The sequence below is a fragment of the Meriones unguiculatus genome, chromosome 2, assembly GCF_030254825.1.
Source record: "Meriones unguiculatus strain TT.TT164.6M chromosome 2, Bangor_MerUng_6.1, whole genome shotgun sequence".
NCBI lineage: Eukaryota > Metazoa > Chordata > Mammalia > Rodentia > Muridae > Meriones > Meriones unguiculatus.
The window spans coordinates 7,302,014-7,326,736 of NC_083350.1; positions in this window are offsets into that span (position 1 = coordinate 7,302,014).

Below are 24,723 nucleotides of genomic sequence, written 5' to 3' on the forward strand. Positions count from 1 at the left end.
TCAGGACTTCAGAACAGCTGGGGCCACCTACTGAGAGCCCTAGAACAAAAAGTCTAGACCCAGCCCCTCCCTGCACCTCCTGTGGTGCTGAGCACCCGTGAGGTGATAGCTGGCAGCCAGGTCAGCACTTCCGGGGTGGGGACAGCTATGGAACCACTAAGACCTTTTCCCTTTTCTTTGTGCAGAATGAGTAATTAACACTCCCTGATCCTCAGCCCTCCACAGCTCCTCTGCCTCATGGTTTCCCGCGTGGAGATTTGCCAGCATGGCGCAGGCTGGTATTGGTCTCATGCTATGCTCTACGGGGTGCCCCAGGCTCCAGATGTGTTCAACACTCAGTCTCTCCTCCTGGGGTCCTCTCCTCCTCTGGGTAGAGAGCCCATCACGAAAGGCTTTCAGGAATGTGTCATCTTCACATCCACCAGTATTGTCACAGGGATCTAAGCAAAGCAATAAAAACTGCTGTTCTGAACTAAAGAGTTGAAGAACATTCCAAAAGTACCCTGCCAAGGACATATTTAACAGACATGTGACCCAAAGCTCATTTTGTCCTTTCATTGAGAAGCATGCTCTCACTCAAGAGCCTCCTGCCTTTGATAAGTCTGCATTAAACTTGAACAGATATCCTAGGACAGAGGTGGTAAAGGCAGGGGTCTGGGACATGTGACTTCCTATTTGGTCATAAACAGCTCAGTCCAAATATAAACGTTCCCATTCTGTTAGAGGCCATCCATCGGCTATCATCCTGCCAAAGTGCTCATTCACTTTCAGAGCACAGAAAATTCCACCTGTGAAACGGGACTTATTTGGAAGGGTGCACGGTTGTTCCTCTCGAGTCTTTTTCACACAGCGGAAGTTGGTAAGCCGGAATTTTCTCCTGCTGGCGTAGTGCTCATGTGAAGCCTGAACCAGAGGGTTTCTAGGCAACCTGATAAAATTGCCCACTGGCTACAGTGCCACCTGCGCCAGAGGAGGGCATGTGCCTGCCGTCCAGAAGCTTGGTTGAGAACCTAGAAAATGAAAAGAATGGAAGGTGAGGTGACTCAGCTGGGAAAGGCCCTTTCTAAACAAGCCAGGCAATCTGAATTTGAGTCCAGAAACCTGGTGGAAGGAGAAAAGTTGACTTCTGACTTCCATACACGCACTGTCGTATTACACACACACATACACACAAACACACAAACATATATTTGTTTGTTTGTTTTTCAAGACAGGGTTTTGCTGTGTAGCCTTGGCTATCCTGGAACTCACTGTGTAGACCCAGCTGGCCTGGAACTCACAGAGATCCACCTGCTTCTCCCTCCCTGAGTGCTGGGATTACAGGTGTGCTCCGTCACCACCTGCCAAAACATCTTTTATTTAAAAAAAAAATATTGGCAGTTTGAATTCTGTTTCCTTAAACACCGAAGTTTGTTCTCTTGGAAAGGCCTTTAGCAGAGCACAGCCAACACAGGAGACAACTCTGCCCGGCCTGGAGGTCCTGAAGAGGCTGTTTCTCCCATGAGTGAGCTCCCGAGCAGAGCGGAAGGTTGTCCACGGGTCTGCCCCTATGCAGAGCCAGGTGGCACGTGAAGAGCACAGACATGAGAGCTGCTGCCTTCTACCTCAAGCCTTTCTTGGGCCACCCTGGGCTACACCTGGCTGCTCTAGCCTGGAGGTGAGACTCTGAGGTTTGGTGACAGCTCAGAGCCAATGCTGCCACTTAATGGGAAGAGCAGGCAGACGAGGCGCCATAGGGCATGCAGCAGGGCCAGGGTGTTGGTGCTACAGCCAGCATGCTCCTGCCCCGGGGGGATGTGTCTGCTTGCCACGGCCTCTCATTTTAAGCCTCTCGTCGCTTCCCTCCATCTCCCTTCACAGCCCATCAGAAACCCTAGGCCCTGGGCTGCCTCCTCGTCCAGCAGCCAGTCATCAGGACCCTGGGGTTTTGTCCGCTGTCCTTTCACGTGATGCCTGCCACACACAGAAGCACCGGGACCACTGCGCAATTCCCCAGACGCCGAGGAGGGCTGCGTCACCAGCTTCCTCTAGCCTGATCAACCAGTTCCTCAGCGGTCTACCCCCAAGAGCTGCACACTTGCTTCCCACTTCTTGTGTGCTTCAGCCCTCTGAGCCCTGATGCTGCTTGCTGGATGGTCAGAGCTCGGGGAACGGGTTACCCATGGACCATGTCCACACGCTTATCTCGTTCACCCTAAGTCTGAGTCCTTAGAAAGAATGCTAGCATAGGCAGGTGACATCACAAAACACAAGGCCTGGCCAAACCTGACTGACTGGTTTTTCTAGACGGAATCTCTGTGTCTGTATGGAAGCATCACCTGTCAATAAAAATCTAATGGCCTGTCAGCTGAGGCAGGAAATAAGGGGGGAGGGAGTTCTGGGGTGGGGGAGAGGAGAGAGAGGGAGAGTCTGGAGGACAGTCAAAGGCAGGGGTTCACCCCAGAGGTAACCGGCCACGTGGCACAACTAAGACTAGAATAAACGGGAGGTTAGTTATGAGAAAGTCAGGGAACGTGCCTAGCTGTGTCGGCCTGGGCTTTTGTAAACAGATGTAAGCCCCAGAGTTTTATTCAGAGCTGGGGTATGGGAAGAAATCATTCACTTACAGATTTTGATCCTCAAAACCTGCATGGTAGAACCAAGTTCTGTGGGTTATCCTCTGAACCCCACATGTAAGCGCAGACACTCTGTGCGTGTGCATGCATGGAGTGTGTGTGTCTGTGTCTCTCTTTCTGTCTCTGGCACACATATACATGCACACACACACATGCACACACATAGAAAATACACAGACACATACATACATACACACACATACACACATACATACATACACATACATGCACATACACACATACACTAACATGCACGCATACATAACACATTCATACACAGGCACATACACATATACATACACACACGCACACACTTAAACACCACACACACATATACATGCACACATGTGCATGCACACGCACATACACATGTGCACACATGCACACAAACACACCACACAGGGCAAAACTGGACAGTAACAGCCAGGAAGTCAGCCGCTTTGTGTCAGTGATGCAGCAGTAAGGAACTTCCAGCAGGGGGCACCATGCGAACCGTCAGCGCGGGTAACACCTCTGACCCCTCAATGGCTTAGTGCACGGAAATGACAATTTTTGTCGTAGGAATGTGCTAAGACTTGTGCTAAGTCCCAGCCAATTCTTTTCCTTTTCCCAGAGTTACTAATAACGCAGACTGAGTGGAGTCTTGCGTGTGGTTCTCCTCCTCGGTTCTTGCCGACAGTGGACAGGACGGGCTGGGCGGGCACCAGGAGAAGACCAGCTCTGCTTCACCAGGAGTCCTCTCTCGTGACTGACTTACACGGCTTCAGTGAGCACCATGCCCAGACATGCACACGCTTCCAGAGCGGGTGGTTGTCACTCCTACCTGGGAAAGAAGAAGCCTCCCAGTGACACAGAGCTCAGTGTCCGTGGCTTCTCCTGAGTTCAAGGCCGCCCTCCCTGTGGTATGTCTCGAACCTTGACCAGGAAGTCCTGTTGTGTTTGTAAGGCCGGACAGAGCTGAGATCATAATGGAAAAACCCACCAATGAAAGCAGAGGTCCAGAAAAGCTTAGAAAATGAAGCAAACAAACAAAAACTGTTCTGGTTTTAGTGCCAAGATTCAGAGTCAGGGGCCAGTAAGATGGCTCAGCTGGTAAGGGCGTTTGCTGCCAAGACCCAACACCGACTTTGACCTTTGGAATCCAATCTGCATGGCAGGAGAGAACTGCAAGATGTTCTCTAGGCTCTGCATGCATGCCGGGGGATAAACATGCACTTGTGGCTCATGCACACACACACACACACACACACACACACACACACACACGCATGCACGCACACAAGTCAAAAGGATAGAACACCTTTCTCCAAGCAAGGTTTTCTTACAGAAGGAGGCAGCTCACACACTCTGTTGGAGCTCAGCTATGATCTTTCCAGGACCCTTGGAGAAAGGTTGCTTAGCCCCATGGAAGTATGGGTAAGCCAGGCAGGGGAGCAGCGGCCTTCTATAATATGATATTTCCTGCAGGACATTAAAGCACCTTATAAATATTAATTATCTCATTCACCCTCATCGCTCTGGATGAGCCCAGAACATTATAGATGAGTGTGGTCAGCTCCGCAGTCCTCCAGGCTGGTCATTTCCATTTCTGCCATGCTCATCACCCCATCCTTCAGAGAAGTTACAGCGCTTATGAGTTTCCCCTGTCCTCCTGCTCTCCCCATCTCCACTACTGGAGCATGCCTGTGGCTCTTCCCCCCCTTTTCTACATATTCATTCAGCAGAACAGGAAAACACAGATACATCAAAATGAAGCTGAGTCACTCATTTTAAGTGACATGCCAGGGCTGGAGAGAGGGCCCAGGGGTTAAGGGTACTTGTTGCTCACGCAGAGGCCCAGGTTCAACATCCAGCACCTACGTGGTGGCTCACAATCATCTGTAACCCCAGTTTCAGGGAAGCCAACGGGCCTACACATGATAGACATACATGCACACAGGCAAGGATTCATACACATAGAGTGAAATAAGGAAATCTTCACATTTCTAAAAAAATAACCACATGCTAACAGTTGTCATGGCCATTTGGAGTCTGGCCACTCTGAGGGTGTGTGTGTGTGTGTGTGTGCGTGTGTGCGTGTGTGTGTGTGTGTGTGTGTGTGTGTGCGTGCGCGCGCGCTTACATGCATGCACCATGTGTTCTGGTACCCATGGAGTCCAGACGACGGTTCTAACCTCAAGGAGTTGAAGTTATAACTGTCTGAGAGCCACCTGCTGGAGGTGCCAGGCGCTGGGCTCCATCCTCTGCAGTGCAGCGCACGCTCTGAGCAGCCACCGCCTCTCTGGCCCTACTCTGAGCCAGAGCATTTTTGGATGCATGGGACTGTGTGGCTTATCTTCTTTCCTGCGGCCCGTGCTCACTTCCGAGTGTTATATACAGCTATTTCAATACAGCGTGGCTAGCAATTTTATCGAGCCAGAGATCCCTTTGCTGTGCACGGGTGCTGCAGTGACATTCACAAAGCCCCTACAGGTGTGCACACGAAGCTGCTGTGACAGCCATGCTGCTCTAGACCCGCAGACTCCTGGTCAGGCACGCTCTCTCCACCCGGGTATAGGAAGGGCTACTGCTCTCCTTTCTTTACAAAAAGAGTATTACATCCTGCAACTGCTTCTCTTATTTAGAGAGAGAGAGAGAGAGAGAGAGAGAGAGAGAGAGAGAGAGAGTTTTCACGGAGAAGTCTCTTAACAGCTGCACAATATTCTGAGGTACAAATGCCCGTCGCTGGCAGCCATGTGAGAGCACAGCCACACGGGTGGTTCTGCACCTGTTTGCTCGCCCCATGTGCACTCACACAGGAGGAGGCCGAGTGTCCTCGCCAGGTTAAAGTACTTGTTCTGTTAATGGAGCTGCAGATGCTCCGTAGAGGCTCTACCCTGATGTGGAGGGAGCCCCTGCAGCCTCCCCACTCCTCTTTCAGATGCCCCCGCTGGAAACACAGCCACACAGAGCCTGGCGTGGCCGCCCCCACTGAGCAAAGAGCCTCTTGTGGAGGATGGGCATGGGTAAAAAGAGGAAGTCAGGCTGTGGCCCCACACAAGCTGCTTTAAACCCCAGATCTTAAATGACAGCTGGGTATGGGTCCATGCGTGCACAGGCCTGGCTGGCTCTGGAGAGGTCGTTGGCTCTGAGCCTCACGACACAGAGGTGCAGCAACAGGCAGGCCACCCTCAGAGTACCATATTCTGCACCAGAGTTTCTAGCAGAGATGCAGCCAGCCAGTTCCAAACCGTGCTGTGTCTCCTAATGGGAGACGGAGGAGAGAGCAGGCCCCAGGCTCTGCTTGTCTGACCCACGTCCAGGTGGCTGCAGTTTTCACCTCTCTAAGCAGTTGTCTTTGTGCCGTGTTCACTTACCAATCTGGGGTCTCTGTAAAAGCACAAAGGAAGTTCTGTTTGTAGAGAGACCCCAAAGGCCTCTTTCTCTAGATGCCCAGAGTACATTTTGGCTACTACCTTTGTGTTTTGTTTCTTCTGTGTGTCCATAGCACATGTCTGGAAGTCACAGAAGCCCCACAACTTGTGGGGCTTGGTTGTTTCTTCCCGCCGTGAGGGTTCCAGGGATTGAACTCAGGTTTTCAGACTTGGTGACACGTTCCTTTACCAGCTGGGCTGATTCCCTGCTCCCTTCCTCTCCATTTTTTTTTCCAGCTAAGAAAGGTTAATCACTTTGTTTTCAATACGCTGGGTAGAGTTTAACTCTTCTAAATGGCCCCGCAGCTACTGAGGACATTATTAAGGAGCATTTCTCGTTTGCTTTCAGCACATCTGTAATTTTCCATCTCTGTCTAGATCATGAAAATGCCAGGCAGTAAGTAAAGTTAACACAGGGTGCTTCTTTTCAATATTTCCGCAGAAGCCTGTCTGTGGAGATGAGGTTGAGGGGCTTCGGGTCTCTGGTTTACTGGGAGGACTCAGGTGCCCAAGACATGGAAAGTGTGGACAGCCTTGTGTGGTGCCCAGGAGGGGCACAGTACAACGTCTATAATTTAGAAACCCGTGGCTTCAGCCAAATGTAAAGGGGTTTGGCATGTAGGGTGACGTAAGGAGGGACTGTGTATGTGAGCACCCTGCTTGCCCTTTGGGGAGACTGCAGCTTGGTGTGGGAAAAGCCCTTGAGGAGCAGGAGAAGCTGGCTGGTCCAGATGGACACCCCGGGTGAAGCTGCACCACCCTCTCAGGAAGGAGCCCCGCAGCTGCCTCGGGCAATCAGGCACTTCCAGGAGGAACCCACGTGGGCTGTGCCCTTGAAAGCCACAGGAAGTAGCATGAAAAGACACACTTCCGCCAAGATCCTTGAACAATCCTTTCAAGGAATGCCCGGGGAGAAACAGGAAAGGTGGAAACTGCGTTTACCTGGAGGTGGGAGGAAGTAGGTCAGTGACTTGTTTCCATAGCAACTGTTATTGAAACAAGACAAACGGCCCAAACTGTCTGCTCTCTTGCTTGTTAGATCACTTCAGTCAGAGTTGGCTGGTGGCTGCAAAAGACAGGACCTGTTTCTTCAAAATAATTAAACTTGGCACACCTGCAGCAAGTTGATTTTGCTTTGTTTTTTGTTTTCAATAATATAATTAAGAGAATCCAAGCACATTCCAAGCCAGCTTGTGAGTTTAAATGTAATCTGTGTTTTATGTGTGGAACTGTGTGTGTTTACTTTAATTATTTTATTTTGTTTTGGGTGTGGTGGGGGCATGGAGTGCTAGGCACATGCGTTCCACTGCAGAAGCCATGGCAAGGGGTCAACTTGTGGAAGTTTCTTTTCTTTTTCCACCATGTGGGTTGTCTTAGTTAGGATTGCCATTGCTGTGATGAAACACCATGACCAAAGCAACTTGGGGAGGAAAGGTTTATTCGGCTTACACTTCCACAGCACTGTTCATCTTGTAAGGAAGTCAGGGCAGGGACTCAAACCGGCAGGATCCTGGATGCAGGAGCTGATGCAGAGGCCATGGAATGATGCTGCTTACTGGCTTGCTCAGCCTGCTTTCCTGTAGAAGCCAGGACCAACAGCCCTAGGATGGCAAAACCCATAATGCTCTGGGCCTTCCCTCATTGATCGCTAAGTTATAAAATGTCCCACGGGCTTGCCTACAGCTAGATCATCTTGTGGCGCTTTCTTAACTGATGCCCCTCTCAGATGATGCCAGCTGAGTCAAGTTGACCTAAGACTAGCCAGTGCATGGGTTCTAGGAATCAAACTCAAGCCCATCAAGCTTGGTGCCAGGGCCTTATTGTTCTCGCCACCTTCAAAGATATTTTAAAGATTTTATCAAATTAAAAAGAACTGTAAAATGTTTTTTTTTCCCTCCCCTTTTCACCAAAATCATTCTGGAGCTTATTTGAAAACACAATATTTAAGAATAGACAAGAAAATGATTAGGAAATGAAAGCCACTGAAATAATGAGGACTGTTTCTTGTGGTGGGTCAGAGCAGAAGGGGAAAGGGCAAGCAGGGCCACTATTGTTCCTAGAAGTACCTCCCAAGTCATGTAACACCTGTCTACCCTGTCCTGGTGAAACTGCATACAACATAAATAAATGCAGAGTACTTGGCTGTGTTACAGACAGATGCATTAGAAGGATGAGCGGAAAGATCCCTCAGTTTTTATGACATTGAAATCAGTGGCACAGTTGTCAATCCTTCAAAAAGAATAGACCACACATGTTGTACACATAATAATAACTTTTTAAAAAACAACGTAGAAAGAAAGGAATGGTGGGCTGTAAAGGCCAAGGCTGTTTGTGCCTTTTCTTGATGTCCCTTCAGTTCCATAATCTGCACAGCGTGTTCTGTCTGTCTTCTCCCCACAGCAGCTGTGGAGATGGGATGGGGGAGGGGTACCTGGGAAGCAGCACTGGCATCCAGGCTTGTGGGGTGAGGAGGATTTGGGGAGTTTTCCACGATCACTTATCAAATCTTTGAATTACACAATGTTCGATTAGGAAGGCTGTAGAGAAGGCAAAGCTTCATTTCAGGAGCCTACCTGGACTCCAGGGGCTGGGGCTCTCCGGTGCTTAGGCCCTCGACTCCACGGCAGCTCAGTCCTTTAGGTGGTGCTTCTGGTGTGTGTGCTGTCTTATGGGAGGTAGGGCTTATTTCTCATCATAAAATAAAAGTCAACTCCTCAGGAATGTTGAGCTCACCAAGAGAGATGCCAGGATACACTATGAGAGCAGAGACAGGGGCAGAGAACCGTCCTATGTGGTAGAAGGCTCTGAGCGCAGGGGCAAAACAATTTCCTTCCTCACTTCCTTCCTTCCTTCCTCCTTCCACTTCCTTGCCTCCCTCCTTCCCTCCCTCCTCCCTCTTTCCTCCTTCCTTCTTCCTTCCACTTTCCTCCCTCCCTCCTTCCCTTTCTCCTTTTTACCTCCTTCCTTCCTCCTTCTACTTCCCTCTCTCCTCCCCTCCCTCCCTTTTTTCCTCCTCTCCACTTCCCTCCTTTCCTCCCTCCTTCCCTTCTTCCTTCCTTCCTTCTGCCCTTTCTCTCAATCTTCCTTCTTTTGACAAGGTCTTACGTTGTAGCTCACATAGGACCGGAACCAGGGATCCTCCACCCTCAGCCCTCTGCGGCATAAGAAGCCCCAGCACGTAGAATGTATGCCTTCCCACACATTTCCATACATTCCCCTGCCATTAGCAATCCCAACTTCCAACTAGTCCCCACAAACCAGAATAATTTTTTCCTCTGGAGAAGGAGGGAGGAGCCACCTCTGCAACTCTGATTTTATATTTTGTGTAAGACTGCTCGGTGTGATGGGTGGCTGAGCATGCTTGCTTTCTCCCCTCCTTTTCTCTCTCTCTAACTCCTGGAGGAGGGTGAGGCTGAAGGTAGGGGTCAGCACAATTCTGGGAAGATTGAACTAGCTCCCCTAGCTCCCATCTTTCCCTTCCAGAAGCAGGAATCAAGGCTCCCAGGAATGGTGAGTCAGTCCAGCAGTGAGAACACCTTTTGTGAGCTGGGACTACCTCAGGAAGGAAGTGCTTAGGCAGGTACACAAACCAAACCAAACCAAAGGATAGGCCTGCCTGAGGGACTCTAATGGACGTTTTGGTTTCTTTATATGTTTTTGTTTTAATCCCAAGAATGGGATCTAGTTTGTGCTTTAGGCTGTCCACCGCTGATAATTGTCTTGTGCAGAGCATGGTCTTTGCCAGCTGGTGATGGCCTGCCCCGTGCTGCGTGGAGGGCTGGGTGGTGGTAGTCTAGGACTCTGAGGGGTATGTACACGGGAGCTGAGGGAGAGGAAGTGTGGCATGCGGTGCTGCCCAGCAGTGTTGGCATGTGGTGTGTACCTGTTTGGAGTGAGCAGAGACTCCGTGTTGTCCGTGTTGTGGTGGACAGAAACGTTTGTTTCAGCGGTGGCTTGGAGGAGACTGCCTGTTGCGTTTGCTGTTGGCAGAGACTGGCTCAAGGGAACCCATCGACCCTAAGGAGCAGGGAAGAGTAAAGGGGTCTGTGCCCCCCACCCCCACTAACTGTTCTCCAACCTAAGATGGGGGCTTGGAGGGGAGAGGCCTTAAAGAACTCCAAGTAAAGTCGAGTTTAAAAATGAGCTTTACCAGGGACACACCAACAAAAGCCGGGTTCGCATGCTAGTCAAGGGCTCCACAGTGGCATGTGTTCTTAGACCTCCGGGTTTGTTTTGAGACAGGGTCTTGACAGCTTGCCCGCACTGTCTTTGAGCGTGTTCTGTTGCCCAGATCCACAAATCCACCTTGGATTTGTGACCTTTCCAGCCCAGCCTCTTGGGTGTTGATGCTACAGACCTGCACCACTCAGGAACCCTGTCTGCCTCCGCGGTGGGAGTCTTCAGCTTCTCCACACACCCCGCTTGGTCTTCAGGCACCATACTCCCCAGCGCCTGAGAGCCCATCTCTTAAACCCAGAGCGTGCAAGCCCTTGAGGAAAGTGTCTCCTGTCCTTCCTTTGTCAGCATGCCTGTCCTGTGGGTCGCCATTGTTGGGGGCTGACCCGCCAACTCTCCGCAGTGACAGGAAGGAAGCGGGAGATAAGAAGTTGTGCCCTCTATCCTTCCAGAGCAGGGACACCCAGGGTGGAGGTGGACATGTTCTGGGGGCTTTTCACTCTCCAGAACTACCAGTTAGAAGGTCCTGCTCTGCTCAAAATACCATCATGCTAACACAAAAAAGATGAAGACAATGACCTTCCCCGCTGAGCGCTGGTTTCCCCCTGGTTTGTCTGTGGCTTTGGTCAGAATGCACTTTGGTTCCAGCCATAGAAATGGAGCAGGGTTCTCTCACACAGTGTCAAGGCCACTGTTGGGATACCCTGATGTCTTTCTCGTCCTGCTCTTCCTTCCTCCCTGCCCGAAGCGCCCTCTAGAGGAAGTGTTTACCCGCCACCATTCCGAGGTGGACAGTCCCGGCTACCTCTTCAGGTGCCAGCAAAAAAACTATTTGGGTTTTTGGTACAGAACGTTTTCTTCTTCCTCCCATTATTCAGTACAGATTGCCAAAACTTATGTATGTTTGGGCTCATTTTCTTGCATGCTTTATTCTTGGCGTAGACCACAAGAGCCATGTGACACTGTGGCCCTAGGGGAGTTTTCCTCTCTGTCCCCTTTGGTTTGGTTTGTCTTCCACCTTGAGCGCCTCCTCACTTGGTGGTAGCAGACATTCCCGCAGCTCGGGCTCTATGCGTTCTCTGCCAGAGTCACGCTTCTCAGGACCTCAGCTTCCTGCTGTGGAGCAGGGGCATGGGAAGACAGGGCTGGGTATGTCCACCCTTACCAGAGCCCAGGCTTTGTTGGTTTGGTTTAGTTTTTGTTTGTTTTATTGTTTTGTTGTTGTTGTTGTTTTTAGACAGGGTCTCATGTAACCTAGGCTGTCTTAAAATTCACTGTGTAGCTTAGGCCTATCCTGACTGAACTGATCCTTTTGCCCCTACCTCCCAAATGCAGAATTACAGCTGGGCCCTCCTTCTGAATCCTTTATTTGGTGCCATACCCTTCACCAGTGCCCTCTGCCCTTCCAAATCCCATCCCTTAGGGTCCAAAACTTTTCATTCCTTCTCATTTACTCTTTCTGATCTTTCTTTGCCACAGCACCTGACTGCCTATCATTAAAGAAGTGATGGGAATAATTTGCACTACGGTGTAAATGATCCGTTCCAAGCCAGTGGGTGACTCCTGGCCCAGGGAACTCTGTTAAACAGCCGCTTGTGAATCCAAGTGGAAAGTTAAGGTCAGAGTGACATTCACCAGAGAATTTCTGTTACTTAGGACACCTGTGGGGGATGGCCCCATGGCCACTCTTTCTGCCATGGCGCCTGTTATGAGGCCGTGGTGTTTCCAGACCTTAACCACACATCTCTCACACTCTTGCACTCATAGGCCGAGAATGCTACAGATACACACGTCAAAAGGAACTAAACACATAAACAAAAATGCAAGTAATGCTTTTTTATGATTTATTCATATGTGGATGAGGAGCACATGGAGTGGTCTGTGTGCAGACCCCAGGGGCTGCATCTGGGTTGTCAGACTTGGTGACAAGCACCTCTAGCTGCAGAGCCATCTTCTGGCCCAGCGATACTTTAGACCATTTTACCTTAAAGTAGTTTTACTCCTCCCCCAGCCTGTGCTGTGCAGAAAGGGCTTGCTCTGGGAAAGCGCCAATACCTATGTATAAATTAAACAAACAATCAGGTAGTGTTGGAAGTGGGAAGGGGCTGTGGCAGACTCCGGAGTTCACTAGCTAGCCAATCTAACTAGTAGGTGAGCTGTTGGTTCAGACAGACGGTGTCTCAAAAAAAACAAAGATACCAAGTTTTAAAGTAAAAATAAGGTGGAGAACAGCAAAGGAAGAGCACCATCCTGGTTTCTTACCTTCACCCAAGCAAAACAATGACAACAAAAAACATCTACACATTTTACAAATGTTTACTACCCTCAAGCACAAGGTCAAGGCCTCCCCAGCCACTGGAGAGACCCTGTAATAACCCAAGACCTCCAGCAAGGTCTGGTGGAAAGCTGGCCTTCAGCCTGAGGGAGTCCCTTCTGCAGACCCATAGCTGGGAACACAGCGCTGCAGAGCCCTCAGCAGCTGGAGGTGAAGTCTCCTCCCTTCTTGTTGACCCTGGCCTTGGGATTCCAGGCACAGGAGAGCTAAACCTAGAGAGGCAGGGCTTGTCCCAGCTGGCGCCCCTCTCCTGCCACTCCCCCATGGCTGCTCACAGGATAGCAAGGGATCCAGAAGGAAGATGGATCCCTGTGGTAAGGTTCAGTCAGGACTTCCTAAGTCACAGGGACACCCCTCCTGCCCACTGAGGGGACTGCCTTTCCTACTCCACCAGCTGGGGGAGAGATCTGAGCAGGCTTCCTTTTAAGGCTTTATTTTTCTCTGTAAGATGGCTGAGGAAAATCAAGAGTAGGCTGTGGCTGAGAAGGCATGCTTATGACTCAGGGACCTAGGAAGGCAGACGGTAGGGCTGAAGGTGTCCTGGAAGCCAGGGTCAGAAAGTCTTAACTGCAGACTGAATTGCCTGGGAAGCCGGAAGGAGCTAGAAGATCTGAATTTTCGTTGTCACGGTCGTGGCCAATTAGTGTCCCTTTCTGGGTCAGAACATCTGCCACGGGCCACTGGCAATGGCTTTGGAGACAGAGGAGCACTGCATCAGCAGGAGGCCCAGGGACAGCCCTGTGTGGCCTGCATCGCCAGGCTGGAGTGTGGACACGTGGCTACCAGCACATGGCTGCAGCCTGCCCCTCCTCAGAACCGCCCCTCTGAGATGCAGGGTCTGTGTTTCTTGCTGTGGACATGGACCCAAGGAGATCCAGGCTCACCTTGCCCCTAGCCCCCAGGCTCCACAGTGGCCAGCCCCCCCCTGGGGATACCCACTTCCTGTAGGAACAGGCCATTCTCAGGGGGACTCTTCTGGCCCTGCTCTCTCTCCTGGTGGGCAGCCGCTCTGTCTGTCTTCTACAAGGGACTGTCTAAAGAAGCATGGAAATTCAACAGGAGCAGGAAGTTAGACTCTGGGAGGAGCTATGTGAAGGTCAGGTGGGACCTCCGGATGCAGGTGGAGGTTACAGTGTATAAAGATGGGACAGATGAAAGTTCATGTAGTCATCCGGAGGCAGGTTGACACAGCCCTGGCCAGCTGACCTGTGGTGGGGCCTCTCTGACACAGGTGTGGACTCCTCATGGCCATTACTGTAACCTTGTTAATGCCAGTTTGCAAAGGCCTCAGCAAAGGGGGAGGCAGCCTCACCAGGAATCGCCTCCCTGCACCTCCTGTTGGACAAGACAAGAATGTCTTGGCAACAGCGGACATTCTTCCCAGTGTGCCTTGTGGCTGCACTCTAGGATACAGCGGTCCCCCACCCCACGTTGGCTGGTTCTTCTTTTCATTGCCTGCAGGCAACCATCGACTGAAAATATTACATGGAAAACTCCAGAAGCAAATTTAGGTTTCAGCTCTGAGGAGCGAGATGACGGCTCCCAGCTGGGATGTGAATCATCTTCTGTCCAGGGCAAACATTCTGTTCCTACAGCTCACAGCCTCGGCACCAGGCCGCTGCCTCGGAGTGCTAGTGCTGTTCTGTGCCTGTGTTCCACTGATTCTTATTTTATTTAAGAATGGCAAGGTGCTGGCGGTGGATATCTGAGAGGCAGATAACTGGGCTGACGGGAACCTGATGTGTTCCCTATGTCAGCTTCGAAGGGAGAACCCGTGAAGAGACTTCTGACTTGAATTTGTGTATAATGTGACCTTCAGGAAAAGGTAGTAATGTCAAGAATTTGTTCCATTTAGTGGGTTAAAAGAGAACAACATGAAGTTGAGAAGGTAGGAGGAAGTGGCTCTGGGGGGAACTGGGGGAAGCTAAAAAGTGTGACATTCTCAAAGAATTAAAAAAAAAAAAGATGTCCTTACTTTTGTTTTACGTAGATGGGTGCTTTGCCAGCATGCATGTTTGTGCACCATGTGCGTGCATTGCGCATAGAGGCTAGAAGGAAGAGGTCATCGGATTCTCCCGAACTGGAGTCACAGAGCTGTGAGTCACCATGTAGGTGCTGGGAATCGAACTCCAATCTCGGGAAGCATAGCAGTGCTCTTAACCTCTGAGCCGCCTCTCAAAAAGAACTGGTTCAGACAACAAAGCTTTTCCTTCAGCTGGATTTTATCTATACAGCTCCGAGGGAAGAGAAACCACTTTTCCACTCCCTAGAGCTCATAGGACATTCTGGCTACCGGCTGCTGTGCCCCTCCCTGGCTGGGCCAGGACCCATGCCAGGCGACATCAGTGATGTCCTTTTGCAGCGTCGGGTACAGGCAGGTTTGCATCCTGAGTCGCTATGCTGAGTCACTTCAACTAAATGGCCCTGAGTTCAGTGCTGAAGCTTGCTCACAAACCGGTTAGGAAGAGTTTGTTAGACTTCTGGGCTGGCGTTCAGCGCACAGGAGTCAAGTGAGTTCCTCCCGAGTGCGGGGATCCTGTGGCTTAGGCGCCACTGCCACCTGGTGGTTGTATTGTGAACTACAACTTCAGGACAAATGGCTTGTATGTTCCTCCCTCTCTTCCCTTCTTGTCTTGCATGTGTCTTGGGGGCAGCGGACAATTTTTAGGGTTCAGCTCTCACTTTCGTCCTCTCTGGTCCTCGCTGCTGTACTGCATACCCCAGGTTTTATGTCTGGCCAGGCCTGTCTCGGCTCAGCTCACACAGGACTGCAGACCTGCTTCTGCCACACCCGGCTGTGTACGTGGCTTCTGGGATTTGAACCTGTTGAGTCACCTCAAGCTCCTAAGGTATTTTTATTTTATAAAATAAATAAATGAAACCTACAGTGTTGATGGGGAAGAAGTTCCAGGAGTGCAGGGCCGGATAAGCTGTGGGAGAGGTCGTTTTTTTGGCCTGGGTGGTGATGGTGGTGGTGGTTCCTCTCAAATGCTTGAAATTCTTGGAATAGTGCATCCCCTTAAAGGGAAAGAGCCACCCACGCCAAAGGCACAGTTGCAAGTGCATGGGTCACCTACTTCCTGGGACTTTTGCTTCCTTCCTTCCCCCCTTCCTTCCTTCCTTCCTTCCTTCCCTCCCTCCCTCCCTCCTTCCTTCCTTCCCTCCTTCTTTCCAGTGTTTAAAAAATTTATTATGTCTACAGTGTTCTGTCTGCATGTACACCAGAAGAGGGCACCAGATCTCACTATAGATGGTTGTGAGCCACCATGTGGTTGCTGGGAATTGAACTCAGGACCTCTGGAAGAGCAGCCAGTGCTCTTAAGCTCTGAGCCATCTCTGCAGCCCTGCCTTGTTGTTTTTCTCTGTTTGTCCATCCAAGTGTTGTTTGAAGGTTCAGAGCCAAAGGACTCTGGAGTGGAAGCAACAGGTTCTGCAGCCCCTCATCTCATCCAAAGAAAATCTTACCCAGTTCCTGGTGTCAATAGCCTTGTGAGGCAGGTGGGCAGATTGGCCCCAAACACAGGTGAGAGCCTCCTGCCTCATGAATAAACAATGATTTAGTGCTGTCTGGACTGCACAGGAAGCACTCCACAGCTGAATGGCCTCGTGGTGGGTTGAATGTCTTAGTCCGGGTTTCTATTGCTTTGACAAAACAATGACCAAAAAGTAAGTTGGGGAGGAAAGGGTTTATTCGGCCTACATAGCCAGATCACAGTCCATCAATGTCAGAAGTCAGGACAGGAGCTCAAGCAGGGCAGGCACCTGGAGGCAGGAGCTGATGCAGAGGCCATGGAGGGAAGCCACTTACTGGCTTGCTCGACTACTTTCTTGTAGAACCCAGGATACCAGCCCAGGGACGGCACCACCCACAAAGGGCTGGGCCTCCCCAGGTGATCACTAATTGGGAAAATGCCTTGCAGGTGGATCTCAAGGGGCCATTTCCTCAGCTGAGGTTTCTTCCTCTCTGAAGAGTCCAGCTTGTGTCTAGTTGACATAACCAGCCAGGGCAGCCCCCTGGGTCTCAGGTGTGGATGGTTACTCTCCTCGGGTCAGCTGAAGGATTGGGGGGTGTGGCCTTGTTGGAAAAGGTGTGTCTCTGGGGTGGGCTTGGAGGTTTCAGTTTCCACACCCAGCCAGTCTCTGTCTCTCTGACTCTGTGACTCTCTCTCCCTTTGTCTCTGTCTCTCCTTCTGTCTCTGTCTCTCCCTCTTTTCCCCTTTTCACTCCCTCCCTCCTTTCTTCCCTTCACCCCCTCCCACCCTGCCTGCTGTCTGTGGATCAGGATATAAAGCTATTTCTCCAGCACCATGCTGTCCTCCCTGTCACCATGATCTCTGCCGTGATGGTAATGGATTAACCTCTGAAACCGTAAGCAAGTTCCCAATTAAATGCTTTCTTTCATAAGACTTGCTTTGGTACTGGTGTCTCTTCAAAGCAATACAAAGTAACTAAGACAGGCCTACTCTTCCTCCCCTCCTCAGACCCAAACCTCCTGATTTTCCGGTAGCCCAGAAATCCTTCAGCCATAGTCTTCTGCTGTCAAAGACACATGCCATTGTAGGGCATGCAGACTTCCACTGTGTCTACTGTGGCCCTTGGTATGGTCTGGGCCTGTGCATCACAGGAGATAAGTCAAGAGGGCCTCAAGAACTTTCTCCACACAGATCTGTCTGGCTGAGGACAGTGCCCAGGCCCGGCTGGCAATTCTCTCCCTTTGCTTCTCCTTCCAGCCCTAAAAACCAGTAAGTCTTCTCCACTCTAAGCTGCCTTTATGAGTCGGCTGAGTTGAGTGGGTAACTTTTCAGTATCCCAGGATCCTCCGGTTGAAACCGGCAACCCCCAGCTCAGGGGCCCTGAGTAACCCTCCCTGAAGTTTTGTGTCACCTTGACACAAGCAGAGTCATTTGGAAAGAGGGAGCCTCAAGTGAGAGAATGTTCCCACCAGACTGTGGTGATTGGGATTGATGGGGCCCGGTTCACTGCAGGTGATGTCAGCCCGGGCTGGTGGTCCTGAGGTATACACAAGAGCAGTTGAGGGCTGGGCATGCTGGTGCACACCTGTAATCCTAGCACTCAGCGAGGCAGAGGCAGGGGGATCCTGCGAGTTCCAGACCAGCCTGGTCTACAGAGAGAGTCCAGAGCAGCCAAGGCTACACAGAGAAACCCTGTCTCAAAAAAAAAAAAAAAAAAAAAAAGGCAAGCCATGAGGGGTCATGCCAGTAACCAGCAAGGCTCTTCCATGGCCTCTGAATCAGCCTTTAGGTTACTGCTCTGACAAGATGTCAGATGAAATACCGCACCTCCCCCTCCGGCCAAAGGGCAATAAGCCCAAAACCTCAGGTGGGCTCAGATCTTCCACAGGATTCAGAGATTCCTTGTAAGAAGTTCAACATACCAGCCCTGTGGGTATTTACAGCTTCGAGACAGTGGCAGAACAGATCTGCATAGTGAATCTTCCACCACAAAAGGACATTTTCTGACCTACAAACCTAAGCCCCGGGCTGGAAAGATGGCTCAGAGGTTAAGAGCACTGGCTGTTCTTCCAAAGTCCTGAGTTCAATTTCTGGCAACCACACAGTGGCTCACAACCATCTATACTGAGATATGGTGCCCTCTTCTGGTGGGCAGGTGCCCTCTTCTGTACAATTATACAATACAATTATTGTATAATTGTATCTATCATACAATAGATAATGCCATATATGTAATCAATCAATCAATCAATCAATCAATAATCTTTTAAAAATTTAAAATTAAAACAACAATAACAAAAACAACAGGGGGCTGGAGAGATGACTCAGCGGAAAAGAGCACTGTCTGCTCCTCCAGAGGTCCTGAGTTCAATTCCCAGCAACCGGCAGTGGCTCATAACCATCTGTAATGAGACCTGGTGCCCTCTTCTGGCATGGCAGGCACACATGCAGATACAACACTCATTATTGAAGAAATAAGATCTTAAACAAAACAAAGCAACCCCCCCAAGCCCCTGAACCTAGGCACATGGTCTCCAGCCTTCAGAGAGACCACTACCCTTCACCATTCTGATCAAAGGACACTCTGGAGGTTCCCTTGGGTAAATGGAGGTTCCCTATGTTCAAGCTTCTCTTCAGTCCAAACCTTCCCTCTGACCATTCTCCTTAACCTACTTAACTTTGTTCCAGTATCCTGCCCGACCCAGGTGTTTGCTACGTCCCTGACAGCTTGGAAAACTGCCTCCACATGCTGCAGTCCCAGTCTAACCTCCCAGACTGCACCAAGCCGGACCTGCGCTTTCCCTCCAGCCACAGACTCTGGACAGCATCGAAATAGCCTGTTCTTCCTGGACATGGCCAACATTTCAGCCTCTTGACCTCCCTATAGCTGCCCTAGAGTCAGCAGGAAGTAGCTAAAGATAATTGACATCTTCTCCTCTTTTCTACTTATTATCAACAAAAAGGCTGCAGTGGTGTGCTTCAGACCCTGGACCAAGAGCTGCAGGTTCTCAGCCCCTAGCTGCTGCTGGGCATGGCTGGCAACTCCACCCTCTACCCTGTACTTTCCAGGGCAGGGGCTTCCCTCCTCCTCACCATGTAATCTGGACATTTCGGAACTCTCACTTTTTTCCTCTCTCTCTTATCCCCTTGCATGGCAACTACGAGCTGCTTCTGATGAACCTACATTTATATACTTTAACTTGCCTTACATGACAAGCAGTTCAATGTCTTCCCTTTTTTTTTTTTTAATTATAGAAAAAGGGAAGAATGTTTGCCTATAGGCAGCTTGCTCCTGGGTTGCCTAGTTACCTATGATGTCATCATGTGTCACCTGCCAGGTGTGTGGCTGGTGTGGTTCAGCTGAGCATGCACAAGCTGTAAAAGGACCAGCCCTCCACTTGGCCTCTCTCTTACTCTCCTCTCTTGCTCTCTCCACCTCGATTTCTTTCCTGGGGTACCCCGCACCATGATTCTTTCGTCTTTTCCTCTCTATCTCTCCACCTCCATCCAACAAATATCTTTCATATACTATAAGTTGTGTGCATGGCATCATTTTTAATTAAATGCTAACACACTTTGCTTTATGGAGGTCAGTCCCCTCTTCCTTTTATTTCCATGTTGTCTCCATCAATCCCAATCTAACATTCGACTCTGAAACCTGGGAGGGGGTTGGGGTCCTGCACTCCAGCCCTTCCTTCAGGGTGGCCTTTCCTCTTCCCCCCTTACCCATCTCTCTATGCCCTTTTCTGACACCCATCACAGAGATCTAAACAGCCACCAGTTGTGACCAGAAACTCTGAGTTATTGTAGTCTTTGTCTGTGTGAGCAGTGTAAGCCCTATTCTGGGGCTTTATGGATGTGCCCCATGAACTCAGTGTGGGTGATATTCCTCATTTGTTCCCTCCTTTTCTCTCTCTCTCCTCTCCCCTGACCTCCAGAGCACAGGCCTTTCCTCCCTCACAACACCAGTGCATCCAGAGACCAAGGTAAGGTGTCCAGACCCAGGGCTTTCTGCTTTTAGCTTTGTTTGTGAGGTCATTAGAATTTGGGACACACATTAAAGCCCTTGGCCACTTATCTTCAGCCACTTCCTGGTTGTAAATGGTGACTTATTACCAGAAACTAGCCTCAGGCTTACCTTGTCCAAGATGTCCATTCCTACACATATTTGACTTGCTTTCAAACATCAAGGGGACTGTCTGGATCCAATACAGATTGGTCAATACTTTTGTATCACTGTCTCAAACAACCCTGTATGATGAACGGCAAATGATGCAAATGATTAAGTTCGCACATTCAAGTCTCCTTCCCATCTCTACTCTGCATACCTGCTCAAACTTCTAAACACAATTGCCCAAACTCTCTCTCTCTCTGATGCTAATTTAGCAGATGAGCTCTGGCTCCACCAAAGCAGAGGGAGCACTCCTAAGGAGCTGGCCTGCTTGTTTATGCTCATCAAGAAGCTGGCTCTGGAGGCAGACCTCCGCTCTCTCACTTCAGACTCAGGTTTTATCTCAGACTGTCCTCCAAGCCTGCCCTGCTTCAGGCTGCCTGGACTTTGTGACAGGAAGGGGAGAAAAGAACAGCCAACCTTTCCCCTGTCCTGGAACTGGGCTGATAACATTCCTGAGGAGATTTGGGAAGTTGCTATCAGCTGAAGACAAACTGTTGTTTTTCAAAGCAGCTTTATCTTCTCCTTCCCTTGTCTCTCCAGCGACTCTAACATAGATGTCACCCTGTGAGTCCAGCTATGCTAATAGCTGACTGTGGACCCTAAAATTCCTGCTTATTTTGCCATTTGGGGCCTACCCACCTAGGCCATAGGTACCGTCTCTTCCTAAATCCATACTAACGTACTAAGGTGTCTTTTTAAAAGAAAAAGATATAATGATCTATATTTGACCTGTGAGATATGTTAATGCTGCTTTTGCCCTGAGGGTGGGCCTCATTTACTTTGAAGTTGAGCTCAACCAAAAGGGAGACATTAATAAATACGTCCTAGTCCCACTTAGTTTTCAGAGGATTACTTCATTCCTTCTATGTCAGACTAAGGTGGCATCAGTCCTCCAAGGTGTTTTTTGTTTGTTTTGCTTTTTTGTTTTTTTACTGGCTCTAAGGAGAATCTTAGAGTTTTCTCAGACTCAGAAGATAAACTACCAGTCTCTAGACAGACTGCTGCCAGTGAGGAGCCGCTGTGGAGGCCCTGCTGGGTCTCAAGGCCTGCTATTTCTGCCTGGTTTCTCCAGGCCCATTCTCCTCTGAGATAAAATGCACCCTGCCCCCCAATACGCCTTTGTTCTAAGGTGTCTGCTTTTGTTTCTGCCCAATCTATCAATACGTTGACTAAAGATCTCTGCTAAGTTTTCCTTTCACAGTAAGAGTTATAAAAACTGAATCCCAACAAACAAGGCCCAGGCCTTGGCTGATGTCCACACTGCAGTGTCCCTCCACAGCTAAAAACAAAACAAAACAAGACAACAACAAAACACAGCCTATCTTCTTGAAGACTGAGACCTAAATCTAAAAGCTGCAGTTACCAACTTCGGGGTCCAGCTCTTTCTGGAAGTGTGCTTTTTGTAGACCTAATGTGGTCTTCTGCAACCTGAACCCATCGAACTTGGGTTTGGGAACTCACAGAATGCCCAAATAGTGTACCTGGACCATTGCTAGGCAATCCTGTAAAAATGGCCCAACAGAATTCTATTTCTCTTAAATTGTTGGGTAGATGCTGACTTCAGCTGAGCCTTCCTGCAGTCTCTGCATGCTTGTTCCTCATGCAGAAGTCTAATGTAACGGCCAAACATGGCTACCTCATCCTTCTACAGGCCTCTGGCATGTGGGCCATCGATTGTACAAGAGCATTTTACCTATTAAACAAATGATGTTAAATCTATTCCTCAATAACTTTCTCTTTCAGTGTTCCCAACAAGGTTGGAATACAGGAAACCCCATGGCTGACTCTAAACTTATGCTGGTCAGTGAAAATAAAACAAAAACAAACATGAACAAACAACAACAACAAAACCACCTCAAACTCTTCCACCAACCAGTGGCCTCACATCTTGTCCATCAGGACTCAGAGCCTGTCTCCGGCTCTCCGGATGTTTCCCTTGCCTGTTCTCTTCCTCTCATGAGGGCATAAGTGCCTGTGCTTTAACTACGCTCTCAGCAGGAGTTATAACAGTATTACAGTCTCACTTTTGTATGTCAAAGATGTTAACTCACACAACACACTCCAGAGATACATACTGTCATCAAATGGCCATCGAGTGCTTTGGATTTTTGCCATCTGTTAAGTTTTATCAAGACCCCTTAGATGGCCCCGCCTCTGAGACACTTTATCTGCTGCCATATCTCTGTCACCTTCTTTGTCAGCTCAGATCAGTTAAGAGAGATCTGAGTCCCAAACCCCTAAGGTGGCTTCTGAAGGTACTAATGGGCCATCTACCCCAGGCCTCCTCTGCCACTCTGGGCATTTCTCTCAGGATTCAGACTGAGGCTTCTTTGCATCACTTAACCTCTCTGATTCAACAATTATCAGAAAACCTTAAAGAAATTTCAAATTGGCTGAACCTCCTTCAGGATGGACTACATTCTTAGGCTCCTGTGGTACTCCAAAATTAAAGAGACCAGATCTCCTGACCCTCTGCTACCAGTGGGGTCTATACATTCCCCCAGACACAATTCTGCTTTTGCACCAACAAATCCAAACTGGTTTGAGATGGTGCTCAAGCCTTCAGGACCAGACAAAAGCCACTAAGCTGTGGCTGGACTTTGGTTCCCTCCCACTCTGGCTCTACCTTTCCTCCCTATGATTTTCACATTCGAAGGTTTACCCTGCCTTTTAAAGGCTTTTGCAGGAGCTCCTCCTGCCCTCACCAGGAGGGCATTAGCCCATAGCTACTGGCTGGGCCCCCTAATCTGTGGTGTTATCTTACTCACCACAGCCCACTGTCTAGTGAAATGAGTATTTTCAAAGATCTCTCCAGGAGGTCCTCTGTGCAATCACACCATCTGCCGTAGCTGACAAGGCAAACTCTCCTTCTGCAACATGAAGTCAACGCATGCCCCCTGAGTCTTGGACAGACCCTAACATACCAGCTCTGCCACCATTCTGAGGACAGAGCCAGATCAACACGGTGTACTCTTTTTCATTTGATGCCCTTGGGGTCTGGAATAAAGGGGCTAATAACCCAAAAACCTTGGGTGGGCTGAAATGCCCCAGCTAAGAAAGTTGACAGGTCAGATGTTCAGGATATTAGGACCCAGGAACCCCCGAGACTGCAGGGGAACAGATCTGCAAAGGGAATCTTTACCGCCAAAGATCTTCAATCTGCCCCAGAGACCCCAGTTCCCTAAGTCTGGAGACCCAGTCTCCCCTTCCTCAGCAATACCACTGCCCTTCACGTTTTGATTAAAGGACAACTCTGTGGAGGTCACCTCCTTTTCCTTTTATTTCCACACTGTCTCCATCAATCCCTATCTAAAATCCCACAGTGGGCTTTGGTCATTATGTTTTATCACAGCAATAGAAACTTGATTAAGGTAAGTACTGAACAGAACAGCTTTTTTTTAAGGGACACAGGGTGTCATGAAGCCCAGTCCCAGCACAGGGACAAGGTGCAACAAGGATGCCACAGATGAGCCCTCCACCCCAAATGGCTTTAATCTCAGGAAGCAGAGGCAAGCAGATCTCTGAGTTCAAGGCCAGCCTGGTATAGAACAAGTTTCAGGTAAAGAAAGAAAAGCTTAGGTCCAAGTATGGTGATGCATGCTTTTAATCCCAGCACTCAGGAGACAGAGGCAAGCAGATCTCTTGCGTTCTAGTCAGTGCTGTTCAGGCAGTTTGGCTGAGTCAGTGAGTTGGGAGGAGGCACAGTGGAGTTTATAGCAGTTCAGTTCATGGAATTCAGAGGTAGTTTTTTTATTGGGAGAATTTTACAGAAGAGGTTGAAGAGAGAACAGGCTAGACACAGGTGAAGACAGAACAAGTCAGAAGGAGCCAGAAGATTAGAACAGATTGCTAGAGTTCGTCTGAGGCCAAGCAGAGCAATTCAGTGAGAAACTGAGAGAAGCCAGATTGAATCAGTTACCTTGGAGAGGAGTTTGAGTCAGAACAGCTGCATTGAACCAGCCAGCCAGAGGTCAGAAAAAGCTAGAAGGCGTGAGCTTATTCAGCAGTATGTCTCAGAGGCTGAAAACATTCTATACCTAGATTAGATTGTACGGAGGCTAGAAGCTTCCAGAACAAGGCTTAGGTTAGCAGACAGAGATGACAATTATATCAAGTGAATACAAGTTACACACGCTCATTCTTGTACTCCAAAAGACAAGGACAGACACAGGCATCTGAACATTCTGTCCCAGCTAGTGTCCTTTGCTCCACAAAGCTTTGCTCTTCAGGCTTCTATAGCTAAGCCAGTTCAGGGGAGGAAAAAGGAAAAGGTCATGGGGCTTGGGAGATCCCTGCAAGGCCTCCTTCAGTCCTGTGAAGTGACAGAGAGACTGCAGCAGGAGTCCCTGTTAGGATTTTGGAACAAAACCTGCTTCTGGGCTGCCTAGCAACTTATGATGTCATCATGTGTCACTGGCCAGGTGGCCACACCTGGAAGGCATGGTTACCTTGCCCCTTAAAGGGACAACCCAACATGTGGTCAATCTCTTGGCCCCTCTTGGCCTTTGCTCTCTTGGTCCTTTCTCTATCGGGGAGC